Here is a 19,611-nt window from a genome sequence, read left to right on the forward strand (position 1 = left end):
CATGGATTTCATTGTAACCTCAGTTGTGCCTCTATTATCCCTCACTTTACTATGTGATTAACTCTATATCTATTCTTTTGGTCATATATCTTTTATATAATTGTTTTATCACTTGGCACACAGAAACAGTTTTTGTCAATATCCTACCTACTATTTATGTCTCTCTACTATACTTCTTTCTATTCCTCTTTGGCTCAGGGAAATTTAATTCCCCTGACATAATCGTTTTCCATGATTTGTACCTATTTTGTGTCACTGAGGTAATATTGGTATTAAAAATGGACTTTTGTGGTAGTTGGAAGCTTAGGAGCCCTGAAAGTGGCATGGAATTGGATCTAGTCTTTTATAGCGTATCCAATCCTAGGCCTAAGTATTTGCCCATTTGTAATGTCTGTTCCAAATGCTGATGAAATAAGTCCATGGGTTGCCTATCTACCTTTACATGAAGATCTGGACAATATCCATGTTTATCCACTTTAAAAACAGTGTTCCTTTTAGGGTAAAATATCTGTTTATTTGGAAATAAATCTTTTATAGAAATATTTGGAAAAACAACCTGTTTAGCATTGCATGAAATTTGTTTTATATGTACTTGGCTAGGAGCAGCTTATTTTCTGGATTTCATCTTTCTTTCTTTTTTTAAGTGCCATTTCTACTTCCTCAGATAGACAATCAAGAACAAAGGTGGTAACATCTAATTTTTGTACTTCCACTGTCATCAATGATCAAGAATTGAATGATACAATCTTTGTCAGTATCTTTTACTTCACCTATGTTTTATTGGCTATCTTTCAATTTAATCTATAAATTTGCTTTATCCGGCTTAGATGAATCTCACATCAAGCTTTTTTTTTTTAAATGTCATTTCCTTTACACTGCTTTTCACTTTTTGTAAGATAAAACTGCTTGTACTCTTCAATTTTTAATTAATTTCTGGGAATAAGCCTCTCCAAACTCAACTAGCTTGGTCTTTTCTAATACTTTATGAAGGAACTTGTACTTTGACCTGGCATTACTCTTGGCTGCCATGTATCTTCATAGGACAAGTTCAAGTTTTACTGTTTGTTTCTAAGCCATTTGAATACTTCATTGTGACAACCACTTTATATCAGTTAATATAATCAGTTAATAAAGAAAAACAATTCAGATTATTCAATTGATTTTCTTTATTTTATCCATTCCTTTTCTTTCCCTCTCTCCCTCAGAATCAACTAATTAAGTAGGTCAGATTTGAGATACTAATTGCACGCAGTCTTTCCATTTTTCTTCCTTCTAATTTAGTATTGATCTTGACCTTTGCTCTAACAAGTCCTCACTGCATACATACAGAATTTCACACAGTTAGTTAATTCTGCAATTGTTCTTGTAGCTTTAACCAACTAATCATTTTCTGCAGATTAAGATATAGACAATTGTTACTATTTTTTCTGATGTCATTTGGTGATTTTAATAGTTAGCATTTTCTAATTCTTCTTAAATAAAGTATTCAAGATACATATGCATAATTTTCTGAAAAGTCCACAAGACTTTTGCCTTCTTTTGTTTCTTGGTTTCAATTCAAATTTTCTAACAATTTTTGCCCTTTACCAACTTTATCTTGAAGTAATCAAGAACTGAGATATATATTGGCTATATATATCTTCTACAACAGATCATGGTATATAAAATGCAGTTGTCATCATTGTAGTATGCTCCTTTATACTTTTACAAATAAGATATCTCAGGGTCTCATAAAATAAAGTTTCTTGTTGCTTTTTGGTATAAGATGAATCCAGTTTTGAAAATGTCTTTACTCAATTCTCTGAGGAGAATCTATGAACTTTCCTTCCAATGTTTTTATACCTTCTAGCTTTATTCAGAATAAATGTCAGGACTGATCCTCTTGCTCTTTACCAATGTATAAGATTACAGAATTTAGTAGTAAAAGAGACTTTGAAATTATTTAATCTAACCTCTCCTTTTTTCTCTGGAAAAAAAGACCTCCCATTTAAAATATCAAGAATTAATGTTTGTAATGCAGACGAGATTAGAAGAAAAGCAGAAAACTGGGGGGAAATTTTTCATCCAAGGATTCTGATAAAGGCCTAAAATATGTAGAAAATTTATACAAGCCATTCTCTAATTGATAAGCAGTCAAAGGATCTTACTAGACAATTTTTAGATGAAGAAATTAAAACTATTTCTAGTCATATGAAAAAAAATGCTCCAAATCATTATTGATCAGAGAACTGCAAATTAAGACAACTCTGAGGTACTACTACATACCTCTCGGATTGTCTAAGATGACAGGAAAAGATAATGATAAATGTTGGAGGGGATGTGGGAAAATTGTGACACTAATACATTTTTGTTGGAATTGTGAACTGATCCAACCATTCTTGAGAGCAATATGGAATTGTCCCCAAAGAGCTATCAAACTGTGCATATCCTTTGACCTAGCAGTGTCAATAATGGATCTGTATCCCAAAGAGATCATAAAAAAGGAAAAGAATCCACATATTCAAAAATGTTTGTAGCAGTACTTTTTGTAATGGCAAGGAGCTGGAAACTGAATGGCTGCCCATCAGTTGGAAAATAATTGAATAAGTTATGATGTATGAATGTTATGGAACAATGTTTTTCCATAAGAAATGATCACCAGGATGATTTCAAAAAGACCTGGAGAGACTTACCTGAATTGATGCTAAGTGAAGTGAGTAGAACCAAGAGAATGTTGTACACAGCAACAAGAAAATTATGCAATGATCAATTCTGATGGACATAGCTCTTTTCAGCAATGGGGTGATACAGGCCAATTTCAATAAACTTGTGATAGAGAGAACCATCTGCACCTAGAGAAAGGACTATGAGGACTGAATATGGATCACAATATTTGTTGTTGTTTTCTTTCTCATTTTTTTTCTTTTTGATCTAATTTTTCTTGTATAGCATGATAATTGTGGAAATATATATAGAAGAATTGTATATTTTGAATATATATTGGATTACTTGCCATCTAGGGGAGAGGTGGGGGGAAGAAAGGGAGAAATAATTTGGAACACAAGGTTTTGCAAGGGTGAACATTGAAAACTATCTTTGCATATATTTTGAAAATTAAAAAGCTATTGTCAAAAAAAGAATTGCTGTCTGCTGGTGGTATATAACTTGCTATTCATCTGTCCCCTTTTCTATAATTCCATCACCATCACTGTGAAAACAGAATGGAATAATATTGATTTTTATATATTAGGGGTTATTACTGACACATTCTGGTGATTATCACATTCATACTTATTCAGGCAGGTTCTTAAGTAACAGACACAGTCTATAACCAAAATTATACTTACCAACTTCGAAACTTTTCTATTTTCAAATGCCTATTTTGCTATTTTTCCATGATCCCAGAATAAATCTGCTTAACTCTCATGTTTCTTCTATCCTACTTCAACTCTAGAATTTAACACTAGTAGTATTTTCCTCATAGCTATATGTTTATATTTATTTGTGTGTTTTCTTTGTATATCTTATTTTCTTGTCTTTGTTTCCTTATTAGATTATGAACTCTTTCAGTGAAGAAGACTGTTTTTTAATAGTTGGTTTCCCCTAGTTTGTTATCAATGTTGAATGAGTGAATGAATGATACTTAATCAGTTTTTATATGTGAACATGAGGCAGTAGAAAAGCTGAATGATCTATGAGAGGAAAATGGAACTAATCATTCTTCTCATTCCATCCTGTATACACTACAATCACCCTCTTGAGTATTATCTTTAGTTAACTAAAGGCAGAACTACTGACTGGAGAGTTATGATTGACTTTATTTAAATGATAATGCTATAACTGTGCTTATTTTTTATTCTTAAAATGCTTTCAATGCTTAAGAACATTCACAGATTCATCAGCATAGTTATTTCTTTGACACAGATTACAATATTCATGTGCTTATTAACTTGTTTAGAAGTTCCTGTGATCAAAAGAAAAAAAACGTCACTTTTTGTTGGGCATTTTAAAATTAATTTCTGCTGAGGCATCCCTCCAAATCAACTAGTTTGATCCTCAGAGAAGACATTGTTGACCCTTAACTTGAAGTTCTTTCACCTTGATAGGATCTGCAACATTGTCCTCTCTAAGCATAGCCTTTGAGAACCTACAGTCACTTCAAAGCCATGATAAAACATTAGGGAAATAACTATCTACTCAACACAAGTAGTTGGATAGAGTGAGTTTTTTAAAAATGAACTTGGAAACTCTTTTTATAGCTAATGGATCATTAAGTAGTTATGGGATTATGAGGAATTTGAGTGTCATTATGGGGAAATATCATTAGTATTATAAAGAATAATTCAGGAATGGAGCAGATTTTCAAAAAATCTAAATTGTCCAACTCCTTTTCATTTATACCACAAATAGAAAGAACAGAGAGTCCAGGAATATAGAATTGATGCTGTTTATCACATAAGACAAGTAGGGACAAGAACAAAAAACTCAGAGGTAACAGTACTGTGTACCACCCCTTGTTCAGATTTACTATCTATATGATCTTAAATAAGTAACATTATTTCTTAGGGGCTTGATTTTCTCATTTGAAAAAATGGAGATGATAATAATAACAAATATTTCAAAGAATTGTTGTGAAGATCAAATGGGATAACATATGTGAAGTGCATTGTAAACTTTAAAGTGGGCAGCTAGGTGGTTTAGTGGCTGGAGTGCTGGGCCTGTAGACAGGAAGATCTGAGTTCAAGCTGAGGCTCAGATACTTACTAGCTGTAAGTGACTAGGCAAGTCACTTAGTCCTATTTACCTCAGTTCTTCAACTGTCAAATGAGCTGGAGAAAAAAAATAGCAAACTACTCTAATATCTTTGCCACAAAAAACTCCAAATGGGGTCATGAAGAGTTGGACAAGACTGAAAATGAGTAAACAACAAGAACAGACTCATGGCTTGCTTGGGTCAATAGTTCTCTCAGATAGCAACAACATCACAGGACATTTCCTAAAGCTTTTTCTTTTTTCCTTCCTTCCTTCCTTCCTTCCTTCCTTCCTTCTTTCCTTCCTTCCTTCCTTCCTTCCTTCCTTCCTTCCTTCCTTCCTTCCTTCTTTCCTTCCTTCCTTCCTTCTTTCCTTCCTTCCTTCCTTCTTTTCTTCCGTCCTTCCTTCCTTCTTTCCTTCCTTTATAGATTTCATTCTTTAAATAGAACAGTCAATATAACTTAAAAAAAAAAACATTATTTCATTCATCTAAAAGTACATATTTGGGAATTGTTCTCCTTCCATCTCAAGGAGAGGAAAATAAAGATCTTTTCTCTGGCTCAACTAGTGAGCCAGGAAATGAAAAATTTAGGGTGCAAAAGGGCCTGACTATTTCTTTGTTATAATCACATAAGCATAAGCTGAGATAGTATTTTATTCCTTCCTTAAATTTCTCAGGATACTTTATTTGGACTTCTCCTTTATACTTATATCATTCTCCCACATGCCCTACTTACTTATTTAGATTTCTTCTCCTCCCCACAACTGAGTATAAGATTCTTGAGAAGCAGCTTTGTGGTATGCTTGCATATGTTGATCATGGTAGATAATCCTAATGAAGATGATTTCTGTATGTTTAGGAGAGACCAGAAAGACTAATTGGTAATTCATTCTTTTCCATGGAATACTCTGGTATTTTGTTCCTATGTTCATTCACAAAACTTAATATGATTAATAGCCTCTTCCTTCATCTATTCATTAAACATTAAAAGCAAATGAGAATATTTAAGAGATAGTAGCTAGCCCTTCCCTACGGAAAATAGGGAAGCCAAGTCAAGAATGTCACATGTACAAAGAATGCAAATGTAGCTAATGTTGATGATAATCAAGGGGAGTACCTTGATGAAAGTAGTTGTTTTAGGAAAATTGGTGCAGCAAGGGTGTGCACTGTGGTTTGGAGGAGATTAGAGGAAAGGAAACCAGGAAAAAGGCTATTACAGTAATCTAAGGATGAAATCATAAGGATCTGGTATGTGTTGACAAGAACTCTGAATAAATTTATGGCAGTGAAACTGAAGAGAAAAGGTCACACTCAAGAATGAAGTAATGATAGACTTTCATCTATGAAATGTGGATAATGAGAAAATCTAAAATTGCATATCTTAGAACAGAAACAGTCTTCAATAGATTACCTAATGCAGCTGCCAAGGAATCTACAATAGTTTTATGGAGTGTAGGAGATGTTCAAGAAGGACTAGCATCACTAGTGTGAGAGCTTGCCAAATATTCAAGGCTGCTCATCTACATTTGGTGTCTACCTGGCACCCAACTCTCACCTGTGGCTCCAGAAAGCTGAAAAATACATAATGGTCATACCCCAATAAAACCATCTTGGCAGAAGAACTAAACCAGGCTGAGAATAACCAATGGACCTTAAAGCCATCAGTGATTTATTGAGATGTCTATTCCAAGCACTTCCCCTGGTAGATGAGAACAAATTGTTCTAACAACCATGAAGACACTGAAGTAAGCATTCTGGAGTGCTTAGAATTTGGTCAGACATTGGAGAACCTAAGGTCATCCACTGCAAATGTTCTGACTTTTGTCTTGCTGCTGGAATTTTATGATTTAGGATAATGGAATGGTTTGCCATTTCCTTCTCCAGTCTTTTTTTTTTTTTTTTTTTACAAATGAGGAAACTGATGCAAAGAGGGTTAAATGAATTGCCCAATATCACATAGCTAGTAAGTGTCTGAATTCACATTTGAGCTCAGGTCTTCCTGGTTGATTTCAGGCCTGGTGCTTTATCTACTGAACCATCTACCTGTCCATCATATGAATACAGAGAGCTTTAATTTCTTCTTCTGAAAATTGTGGCTTATGTTCCTTGACTATCAATTGAAGAATGACTATTATTTTTATAAATTTTGCACAATTCTCTCTATTTTTGAGGAATTAAGTTTTTATCAGAGAAACTTTGTTTTCTTCTTTTCTTCTTTCTCTTCCATCCCTTTTCTTTGTGCAAATCCTTTTTAATTTATATTCATAAAAATATCCATTTTATTACTTTTGATCCTCTATCTTATTTTGTCATAAATGACTCCCTTATCCATAGATCTATTTTATGCTCTCCTAATCTAGTTATGATATTACCCTTTATGTCTAAACCATTTATTCCCTTTTGACCTTGATAAATATTGTGAGATAATTGGTCTATGCCTCATTTCTGCCAAACTGCTTTTCAATTTTCTTGGCAATTTTTGTCAAATATTGAGTTCCTGCCCCAAATTCTTAGATTTTTGGGTCTGAACATTAGATAACTATTGTCATTTAGTACTATGTATTGTGTACCTGATCTATTCCATTAATCCATTACTCTAATTCTTAGCCAGTACTAAATTGTCTTCATGATTCCCACTTTGTAATACAAGTTGAAATCTGGTATTGCTATTCACCTTCCTTCACTTTTGGGGGGATTCCCTTGATATTATTGGTTCCCAAGATAACTTTTGTTTTTATTTTTCTTCCAATTCTAAAAAAATAATTCTCTGGTAGTTTAATTTGGGTAGAACTGTCGTTTTAAAATAATGGCTCAGTCTACCCATCATCAATTGATATTTCTCCAGTTGTTTAGATCTAACTTCATGTGAAAAATATTTTGTAATTGTGTTCATATGGTTCCAGGATTTGTCTTGGCAGATAAACTATTGACTATTTTATACTGTCTATAAGTTATTTTAAATGGAATTTCTTCTACTTTCTCTTCCTGCTAGGTTTTGTTGGGAATATATAGAAATGCTGATGATTTATGTGAGTTTATTTTATATTCTGAAAATTTACTAAAGCTATTGTTTGAATTAGTATTTTAGAGGATTTTTTTTAACATTCTGTAAATATACTATTGTCTGCAAAGAGTGAGAATTTAATTTCTTTGTTGCCCTTATATTTTCAATATTTTTTCTTTATTGCTATAGTTAACATTTCTAATACAATATTGAATAATAGATTTGAAATCCTTGTTTTATCTCCGATCTTACTGAAAAAGCTTGATGTTTAAGCCACTATAACTAATTGTGATTGATTTTAAGTAGATATTATTGGAAATTTAAAGAAAAAACTTTATTCATGTTTTTTAAAGAAGATTGGATAGTTTATTTTGTTAAATTTTGCATCTACTGATATAATTATATGATTTTCATTGTTTTTATTATTTTTATGATCAACTTTACCTATAGTTTTCCTAATAATACTCCAGTTGTGCTTTACTGGTATAAACAGAGCCTGAACATAGTGTGAGTGCTTTAATCCCCTTGCTAGGACTTCATTCAAAAATGTTTTTATCATTATTAATTAAGGAAATGGTTATACAATTGTTTTTTCCTGTTTTTGCTCTCCCCAGTTTCAAACTATCAAAACTATATTTGTGTCATAGAAGAAATTTGGTAGGACTCCCCCTCCCTTTACTTATTTTTCAAACAGTTTATAGAATATTGGAATTAATTGTTCTTTAATGTTTTGTAGAATTTGCTTGTAAATCCATCTGGTGTTGGGATTTTTTTCCCTTCGGGACCTCACTTATGACTTAATTTCTTTTTCTGAGATAGAGTCATTTAATTTTTTAATCTTCTCTTCTGCTAATCTGACCAATTTTATTTTTGTAAATATATCAATTTAATTCAAAATGTCAATTTTATTGGCAAGTAGTTGTACAAAACAGGGCAGCTAGGTGATGCAATGGATAGAGTACTGGGCCTGTTATTTTCCTGAGTTCAAATCTGGTCTCTGACACTTAACTATGTGACTTTGAGCAAGTCACTTATCATTATATACCTCAGTTGCTCATCTGTAAAAATGAACTAGAAAAGGAAATGACAAATCATTCCAATATCTTTGCCCAGAAAACCCTGGGGTATAAAGAAAAACAACTGAAACAACAATAAAAATAACAAGGAATTGGGGAAATGGCTCCTAATAAAGGCTTTAATTTCATCTTCACTAATTATCTTTATAATTTTTGATATTTGTAATTTGGTTCTAGTTTTCTTTAAAAAAAAACTTAGTCATTGATCTATGTAGTAACACATTGGCTTTTTAAAAACATTTCAAATTAATTAATTTTTTTATTGATTTTCAGAATACCTATTTTGGTGTTTGACTCAGTATTTTTAATTTATATTTTGGTTTTTAAATGCCCATTTCATTGATATGCTCTTTCTTTTATCGATTTAAACATTTACATAAATGTCTTTTCCTAAGTACTGATTTGGCTGCATCCCACAAATGTTGGTATGTTGTGCTTTCGTTATTTTTAATAAATTATCGATTGTTTTTATGCTATGTCCTTTGACCCATTTATTTAGAATTAGATTATTTAGTTTCTGATTAACTTTAAAAAATTTTATCTTCCTTCCTTCCTTCCTCTCTCCCTCCCTCCCTCCTTTCCTCTCTTCTTCTCTTCTTTTTTTCCTTCTTTCCTTCCTTCTTCTCTCTTTTCCTTCTTTCCTTCCTACCTTCTTCCCTTCCTTCCTTCCTTCCTTCCTTCCTTCCTTCCTTCCTTCCTTCCTTCCTTCCTTCCTTCCTTCCTTCCTTCCTTCTTTCCTTCCTTCCTTCCTTGTTTCATAAGCATTTAATGTTCCCAGTGGAAAATTAAATCCTGGGGAGGGGGGGAAGACATAAAGGTTAACATGAAGAAAGTGGGGAATTATCCAATTAGCCTTAATAGGTCACATGTATGCATGGGTATAGTATAGTTTTAAAGAATTTGTTGTTAATTTTGTTGCTGCAAAAGATATAGCATTTTATTTTTCCCAATTACATGTAAAAATAATTCTAATATTCTTTTATTTTCAAATTTTGAGTTCCAAATTCTTTTCCTCCCTCCCCCCTTTCCTTTTTATTGAGAGACAATCAATTTGATATAGGTTATGCCTGTATAATCATGTTGTCATAGTTACAGGTCAGACATTCTGTGAAATAAAACACAGACAAAATATAATGAAGAAAAGTAAATTTTTTTTAAAAGAATATTTAATCAATATTCAGGCTCTATCAGTTCTTTCTCTAGGGATGAGCAACACCTTTCATCATAAATCCTATAATTGTCTTAGATCATCAAAACTAAGAATAGTTTAGCTATATATAGTGGATTATTTTTCCTTTAATTTTATATCAGTTCAACTAAGTCTTTCCATGTTTCCTGAGAACATCCTACCCAACATTTCTTTTTGTTTGTTGTTGTTGAGGCAATTGGGGTTAAGCGTCTGAGGGTGTATTTGAATTCATGTCCTCCTGATTTGAGGGCCACTGTTGTATCCACTACCCCTTGCTCTACATTTCTTTTCCACCCCTTTTTTATTAATGCTTTTTTATTTTCAAAACAAATGTCCAGATAAATTTCAACATCCACCCTTGCAAAACCTTGTGTTCCAAATTTTTTTCTCCTTTATCCTCAACCCTTCTCCTACGTGGCAAGTAATCCAAACATGTTAAACATGTGCAATTCTTCTATACATATTTCCACAATTATCATGCTGCACAAGAAAAATCAGATCAAGGAGGAAAAAACGGATAAAGAAAATAAAATGCATACAAATAACAACAAAAAAGTTAAAATACTATGTTGTGATCCACACTCAGTCCCCACAGTCTCTCTAGGTGCAGATGGTTCTCTTCATCACAAGATCATTGAAACTGGCCTGAATCACTTTGCTATTGAAAAGAGCCACATCCATCAGAATTGATCATCGTGTAATGCTGCTGTTGCTGTGTCTGATGTTCTTCTGCTTCTATTCACTTCACTTAGCATCAATTCATGTAAGTCTCTCCAGGTCTTTCTGAAATCATTCTGATGATTGTTTCTTATAGAATAATGATGTTCCATAACATTCATACACTGTAACTTATTCAATTATTCTCCAACTGATGGGCATTCACTAAGTTTCCAGTTCCTTTCCACTCAAAAGGGCCTGCTGTAAACATTTTTGCACATGTGGGTTCTTTTCCCTTTTTTATGATCTCTTTAGAATCCAGGTCCAGTATTGACACTGCTAGATCAAAGGGTATGTAGTTTGATAGCCCTTTGAGTATAGTTCCAAATTGCTCTCCAGAATGGTTAGATCACTTCATAATTCCATCAACAATGTATTAGTGTACCACTTTTTCCACATTCCATCCAATATTCAAAATCATTTTTCCCTGTCATCCAATCTGAAGTGTAGCACAATAATATTCCATCACAATTATACACAACTTGTTTAGCCACCCCCAATTGATGAACCTTCCCTCAGTTTCAAATCTTTACCACCACTAAAAAAGAAACTATAAAATATTTGTATGTATAAGTTCCTTTCCATTTTGCTTTTTATCTCTTTGGGATATAGATCTAGTACTGGTATTGCTTGGTCAAAGGGTAGACATAGTTTTATAGCCCCTTGAGTATGGTTCTAAATTAGTTTCCAATATGGTTGAATCAGTACTACAACTTTACCAAAAGTACATTAGTGTCTTAATTTTCACACATCCCCTCCAACATTTGTCATTTCATTTTTCTGTCATGTTAGCCAATCTGTCAGGTGTGAGATAATAGCTCAGAATTGTTTTTAATTTGCATTTCTATCATCAATAGGGACAGCAAATTTATTTCATATAACTATAGATATTTTTATTAATTCATCTAAAAACTGCCTGTCCATATCCTTTGGCCATTTATCAATTGGGGAATTGCTCTTTTTTTTTTTCCTATAAATTTGACTCAGTCTCCTATATGTTGGAAAAAAGAAGTTTTTATCAGAGAAACCCAATGTAAATTTTGTTCACAGTAATTAGTACCAACTATGTATTTCTCCCCATCTTATTCCCTGCCAATTATTCTATTCTCTTTTTATTTTCATCTGGTCCATTTGTTTCTGACTTTTACATTCCCCAATCTATCCTCTCTTCTATCAGTTCTGCCACCACTCTATTACCCCTTTCCTTTACTACCTTCCTGCATGCTCAGATAGATTTCTACATCCAAATGAGTGTGTGTAATATTCCCTCTTTGAACCAATTCTCATGAGAGCAAGGTTCATGTGCTCCCCTTCCAATTTCCCCCACTTTCCCTTACATTATAAAATCTCTTTCAGGTCCTTTTTATGTCAGAATTTTATCTCATTCTATTTCTACCTTTCTCCTTATTCCAATGCATTCTTCTTTCTCATTCCTTAACTTTATTTTTTGGATAATCATATCATCACATTTGACTTAGACCTCTTTTTTTTTTTTTTGTCTATGTATACTCCTCATAAATACCATAATAAAAAGAAAGTTTTAAACAATTATAAATATTGAATCCCTTATGATTTCTCTTTCTTGTTTATATTTTTTTATATTTGTTTTGCATCTTGTATTTGAAAGTCAGATTTTCTATTTAGTTTTCATCTTTTTATTAGGAATGCTTGAAACTCTCATATTTCATTGAATATCCATTTTTCCCTGAAGGACTATACTCAGATGTTATGGGTAGGTGATTCTTATTTATAATTCTAGTCCTTTTGCCCTCCAGAACATCATATTCCAAGTCAAACAGTGAATTCTTATCCTAAAAGCTAGAGTCTTTGGGTTTGTCAAATGCTAGATTATTATAGTTATTGACTAATAACAAAGAAAACAAAACACCAGTATCAAAAATGAAAAAGGTAAATTTACCACTAATGAAAAAGAAATTAAAGTAATAATTAGGAACTATTTTGCCCAACTGTAGTATATATAGCAAATCTGACAATCTAATCAAAATGGATAAATATAAATATTCACAAAAATGTAAATTATCCAGATTAACAGAGGAAATAAATGACTTAAATAATTCTATTTTTAAAAAAAGAAATTGAACTTCCTAAGAAAAAATCTACAGGGCCAGATGGATACACAAGTGAATTCTACCAAACATTTAGAGAACAATTAATTACAATACTATGGAAACTATTTTGAAAAATAGATAAGGAAGAGGTCCTGCAATTTCCTTCTATGATACAAACATGTACTAATACATAAACCAACAAGAGCCAAAAGAGAGAAAGAAAATTACACAACAAATTCCCTAATGAATATCAATGCAAAAGTTTTAAATAAAATGTTAGTAAAAAGATTATAACTTATCAGCAAAATAATACACTATGACCAATAATACACTATATACCAGGAATGCAGGGTATATAATTCAGGGTATATCAATGTCAGGAAACCTGTTCTCATAATGGACCATATCAATAATAAAATCAACAGAAATCATATGATAATCTCAATTGATGCAGAAAAAAACTTTTGATAAAATATAGCACCCATTCATGTTAAAAACACTGGAGAGCATAAGTGGTAAAGAGAGTTTTTTCTTAAAATAATAAGCAGCATCTATCTAAAATCAACAGTAAGCATTATTTATAAAGGAGAGAAGCTGGATTCATTCCCAGTAAGATCAGGGGTGAAACAAGGATGCTTGTTATCATCATTATTATTCAATATGGTACTAGAAATGTTGGCTCTAGCAATAAGAAAACAAAAGGATGTTAAAGGAATTAGAATAGGAAATGAAGAGATTAAACTATCACTCTTTGCAGATAACATAATGATATACTTAAAGAATCCTAGAAAATCACTCAAAAACCTACTTGAAATTATTAATAGCTTTAGTGAAGTTGCAGATTAGAAAATAAACCCACACAAATTAGCATTTCTATATATTACTGACAAAAACCAGAAGCAAGAGATAGAAAGATAATTTAACTGGATTAAAATATTTGGATGTCTACCTGCTAAGACAAACTCAGAAACTATATGAACACAATTACAAAACAATCCTCACATAAATAAAAACAGATAGAAACAATTGGAAAAATACCAATTCCTCATGGGTACGCTCAGCTACTATAATAAAAATGACAATTCGTCCTAAATTAGTCTACTTGTATAGTGCCATACCAATCAAACTGCCAAAAAATTATTTTATAGAGCTAAAAAAATTAACAAAATTAATATGGAAGAACAAAAGATAAAAGATTATAAAGGGAATTAATGAAAAAATACAAAGCATGGTGCTCTAGCAGTACCAGACATAAAACTATATTATAAAGCAGCAGTTATCAAAAGCATTTGTTACTGGCTAAGAAATAGAATGGCAGATAAGTGAAATAGATTAGACTCACAAGACACAGTAATCAGTGACTACAGTAACCTAGTATTTGATAAATCCCCATACCCCAGGCTCTGGGATAAGAACTATTTCACAAAAATTGCTGGGAAAAATGGAAAATAATACATCAGAAATTCAGCATACACCTACATTTCTTTTTTTTTCCTTCTCTTTCTTTTTTTAAAATATTTTATTTTATTTTATAATAACTTTATATTGACAGAATCCATGCCAGGGTAATTTTTTTTACAACATTATCCCTTGCACTCGCTTCTATTCCGATTTTTCCCCTTCCTCCCTCCACCCCCTCCCCTAGATGGCAAGCAGTCCTATATATGTTAGATATGTTGCAGTATATCCTAGATACAATATATGTTTGGATACAATATATGTTTGCAGAACAAAACAGTTCTCTTGTTGCACAGGGAGAATTGGATTCAGAAGATAAAAATAACCCGGGAAGAAAAACAAAAATGCAAATAGTTCACATTCGTTTCCCAATGTTCTTTCTCTGGGTGTAGCAGCTTCTGTCCATCATTTATCAATTGAAACTGAGTTAGGATAGACCTACATTTCACACCCCATACCAAAATAAGGTCAAAATCGGTACACAATTTGGGAGTAAACGGTGATACGATAAGCAAATTAGGAGAGCAAGAGACAATTGGCTAGTCATATCTTTGGAGAAGGGAAAAATTTATGACCAGAGAACTAGAGAATATTATAAAATGCAAAATGGACAACTTTAATTACATTAAATTAAAAAATTTTTTTGCATAAACAAAACCAACACAAACAAGATTAAAAGGGAAGTACAAAGCTTGGGAAAATTTTTTTTATACCCAGTGTCTCTCATAAAAGTCTCATTTCTAAAATATATAGAGAATTATGTCAAACTTAGAAGAATACAAGTATTCCCCAATTGATAAATGGTCAAAGGATATGAACAGACAATTTTCAGATGACGAAATTAAAGACATCTATAATCATATGAATAAATGCTTTAAGTCACTATTGAATAGAGAAATGTAAATTAAAGCAACTTTGAGATACCACCTCATACCTCTCAGATTGGCTAATATAACAGGTAAAGATAATGATAAATGTTGGAAGGGATATGGGAAAACTGGAACACTAATGCATTATGTGGTGGAGTCATGAAATGATCCAGTCATTCTCAAGAGTGATTTAGAACTATGCCCAAAGGGGTATAGATCCTTTGATCTAGCAGTGCCACTACTGGGTTTGTGGCCCAAAAAAATCATACACACATGTGCAAAAATGTTTGTAACACCTCTTTATAGTGGTAAAAAATTGGAAAATGAGTAGATGCTCATCGATTGAGTAATGGCTTAACAAGTGGTATATGAATAGTATATTGTTCTATAAACAATGATGAAAAAACTGATTTTAGAAAGCCTTGAAAAGATTTACATGAATTGATGCTGAGCGAAATAAGCAGAACCAAAAACATATTGTACATAACAGCAAGATTGTGTGATGATCAACTATGAAAAACTTGGTTCTTCAAAAGGTCAAGAACTCAAGGGAATTAATATTTAAAAATACTAATGATGGTGGCCTAGCTGTGCCACACCTAAAACTATATTGTAAAGCATCAGTCATCAAAACCATTTGATACTGGCTAAGAAATAGAGCAGTCGATTGGTGGGATAGATTAGGATCACAGGCCAAAATAGGCAATAACTATAGCAATCTAGTGTTTGACAAAGTCAAAGACCATAGCTTTTGGGATAAGAACTCACTATTTGGCAAAAACTGCTGAGAAAATTGGAAACTAGTATAAAAGAAATTAGGGCTTGATCCACACCTAACACCACACACCAAGATAAAATCTAAATGGGTTCATGATTTAGACATAAAAAGTTATATTATAAGCAACTTAGAAGAACATAGTCATCTCCCAGATCTATGGAGAAGGAAGGAATTTGTCTTCAAAGAAGAACTGGAACTCATAACTGAACACAAAATAGATAATTTTGATTATATTAAGTTAAAAAGTTTTTACACAAACAAAAGTAATGCAGACAAGATCAGAAGGGAAGCAATAAATTGGGAAATCATTTTTATATTTAAAAGTTCTGATAAAGGCCTCATATCTAAAACATATAGAGAACTGATTCAAATTTATAACAATCCAAACCATTCTCCAACTGCTAAATGGTCAAAGGATATGGACAGACAATTTTCAGATGAAGAAATTAAAACTATATCTAATCATATGAAAAGGTGCTCTAAATCACTATTTTTTTTTAAAATTTTATTTTATTTAATAATAACTTTGTATTGACAGAATCCATGCCAGGGTAATTTTTTACAACATTATCCTTTGCACTCGCTTATGTTTCATTTTTTCCCCTCCCTCCCTTCACCCCCCCCCCTAAGATGGCAAGCAGTCCTATATATGTTAAATATGTTGCAGTATATCCTAGATATAATACATATTTGCAGAACCAAACAGTTCTCCTGTTGCACAGGGAGAATTGGATTCAGAAGGTAAAAATAACTTGGGAAGAAAATCAAAAATGCAAATAGTTCACATTCGTTTCCCAGTGTTCCTTCTTTGGGTGTAGCTCTTTCTGTCCATCATTTATCCATTGAAACTCAGTTAGGTCTCTTTGTCTTAGAAATCCACTTCCATCAGAATACATCCTCATACAATATTGTTGTCGAAGTGTATAATGATCTCCTGGTTCTGCTCATCTCACTTAGCATCAGTCCATGTAGGTCTCTCCAAACCTCTCTGTATTCATCCTGTTGGTCATTTCTTACAGAACAATGATATTCCATAACATTCATATACCACAATTTACCCAGCCATTCTCCAATTGATGGGCATCCATTCATTTTCCAGTTTCTAGCCACTACAAACAGGGCTGCTACCAACATTTTGGCACATACAGGTCCCTTTCCTTTTTTTAGTATCTCTTTGGGGTATAAGCCCAATAGAAACACTGCTGGATCAAAGGGTATGCACAGTTTGATAACTTTTGGGGCATAATTCCAGATTGCTCTCCAGAATGGTTGGATTCATTCACAACTCCATCAACAATGCATCAGTGTCCCTGTTTTCCCGCATCCCCTCCAACATTCATCATTATCTAAATCACTATTAATAAGAGAAATTAAGACAACTCTGAGATACTACTACACAACTCTCAGATTGGCTAAGATGACAGGAAAAGACAAGGACAAATATTGGAGGGGTGGGAAAATGAATACATTGTTGTTGGAATTGTGAACAGATCCAGCCATTCTGGAGAACAATTTGGAACTATGTTCAAAAAGTTATCAAACTGTGCATACCCTTTGATCCAGCAGTGTTTCTTTTGGGCCTATATCCCAAAGAAGAAAGGAAAGAAAGGGACCACATGTGCAAAAATGTTTGTGGCAGCCCTTTTTGTAATGGCAAGAAACTGGAAACTGAGTGGATGCCCATCAATGAGAGAAGGGCTGAATAAATTATGGTATATGAATGTTATGGAACATTATTGTCTAGAAGAAAAAATCATCAGAATAATTTCAGAAAGACCTGGAGAGACTTACATGAACTGATGCTAAGTGAAATGAGCAGAACATTGTACACAACAATATAAATATATTACGATGATCAATTATGATGAATGTGACTCTTTCCAACAATGAGATGATTAATACCAGTTCCAATGATCTTGTGATGAAGAGAGTCATCCAGAACCAGAGAGAGGACTGTAGGAACTGAATGTAGACCACACCATAACATTTTCACTCTTTTTGTTATTGTTTGCTTGCATTTTGTTTTCTTATTCATTTATTTTTTTTCCTGATTTCTCTTGTGCAGCAAGAGAATTGTATAAATATATTTATGCATATTGGATCTAACATATTTTAACATGTTTAATGTATGTTGAATTGCTTGCCATTTAGGGGGGGAATGAGAAGAAAATCTGAAACATAAGGCTATGCAAGGGTCAATGTTGTCAAATTATCTGTGCATATGTTTTGGAAATAAAAAGCTTTATTAAAAAAATAAAAAATAATAATAATAAAGAGACTAGGAGGCCATGCTTGAAAAAGAAAAAAAAAAGAAAAATTTGGTTTTTCTCAGTGGTTCACTGGCACTCCCAATAAACTTTGCAGAGAAGTGCTTGGTCTGTGCTAGTGTCCTGTGTTGAATTGTGCTCCTCTCTCAACCTGGTGCAACAGTCCTTTTCTGCTGACCTTCTAAGTTGTTTTGGGCTGTAAAATTGTCACTTCATCTTTTGAGAGTTCTTCTGCTCTACAATTTGTTTAAAGTTATAGGTATTTGACAGAGAGGACTGGCGAGACTTACATGAACTGATGCTGAGTGAAATGAGCAGAACCAGGAGATCATTATATACCTCAACAATGATACTGTTTGAGGATGTATTCTGATGGAAGTGGACCTCTTTGATAAAGAGAGCCTTAATTGATCAAAGATGGACAGAAGCAGCTACACCCAGAGAAAGAACACTGGAAATGAATATAAACTGCTTGCATTTATGTTTTTCCTCCCAGGTTATTTATACCTTCTGAATTCAATTCTCCCTGTGCAACAAGAATACTGTTTGGTTCTGCACACATATATTGTATCTAGGATATACTGCAACCCATTCAACATGTAAAGGACTCTTGCCATCTGGGGGAAGGGGTGGAGGGAGGGAGGGGAAAAATCGGAACAGAAATGAATGCAAGGGATAATGCTGTAAAAAATTACCCTGACATGCGTTCTATCAATAAAAAATTATTTAAAAAAAAATAAAGTTATAGGTATTTAGTGGAGAACTTTGGGAGATGACTCAGGCAAGTTCCTGTCTTTACTCTGACATTTTAGCTCCCCTGATTAACTTTTAATTTATACTTCAAAGATCCTTTATTAAATGTATTTTTTCCCATTATGGTATGAAAAGAATGCATTTAGTATTTCTGCCTTTCTGCATTTATTGTAAGATTTTTATACCTGAATACAAGGCCCATTTTATATACAAATGAGTAACAGGTATATTCCTTTCTATTACCATTAAGTATTCTTCAAGGTCTGTCATAAATGTTTTTTTTTTTTAATATAAATTCACCACTTTAATTTATTTCTTGTTATGGTATGTCTAGATTTATCAATGTCTGAGAGAAGGAAATTGAGGTCCACCATAAGTGCAATTTTGCTGAATATTCCCCTTTGTAAATCATTTAATTTTTCCTTCAATATATGCCATTTGGTGCACAGATCTTTATTATTTATTTTCTATAGCATGTTTTTAGCAAAAATAAATGTCTTTTTTATTTCTATTCATTAGGTTTATTTTTGTTTTGTCTAAGATTATGATTGTTATTCTCACTTTTTTTTTTTTAACTTCAGCTGAAACATAGTATGGATTCTGCTCAAGCCCCTGTTTTAACTCTGTGTATGTCTTTTCATATCAGGTGTGTCTCTTGTAAATAACATATTAGACTTTAGTTTGTAATCTATTATGCTA

General features: G+C 32.7%; 1 protein-coding gene across 5 annotated transcripts in view; it reads right to left on the reverse strand.

Moving 5' to 3' along the window:
- The window catches only part of DTNA (dystrobrevin alpha), a 478,032-nt gene that overhangs the window by 390,846 nt on the left and 67,575 nt on the right, over positions 1–19,611 (reverse strand). The window contains exon 3 of one of the 5 annotated variants that reach the window (XM_051970243.1): positions 5,469–5,579. The exons of 3 other annotated variants lie outside the window; for them this stretch is intronic. The gene's annotated coding sequence lies outside the window, so the exon portion shown is untranslated. Of the gene's footprint in view, positions 1–5,468; positions 12,656–19,611 lie in introns of those variants that run through there. One more of the 5 variants, XM_051970244.1, reaches the window with a different exon arrangement.

This window comes from Antechinus flavipes, chromosome 1, assembly GCF_016432865.1.
Source record: "Antechinus flavipes isolate AdamAnt ecotype Samford, QLD, Australia chromosome 1, AdamAnt_v2, whole genome shotgun sequence".
Classification (NCBI taxonomy): Eukaryota; Metazoa; Chordata; class Mammalia; order Dasyuromorphia; family Dasyuridae; genus Antechinus; species Antechinus flavipes.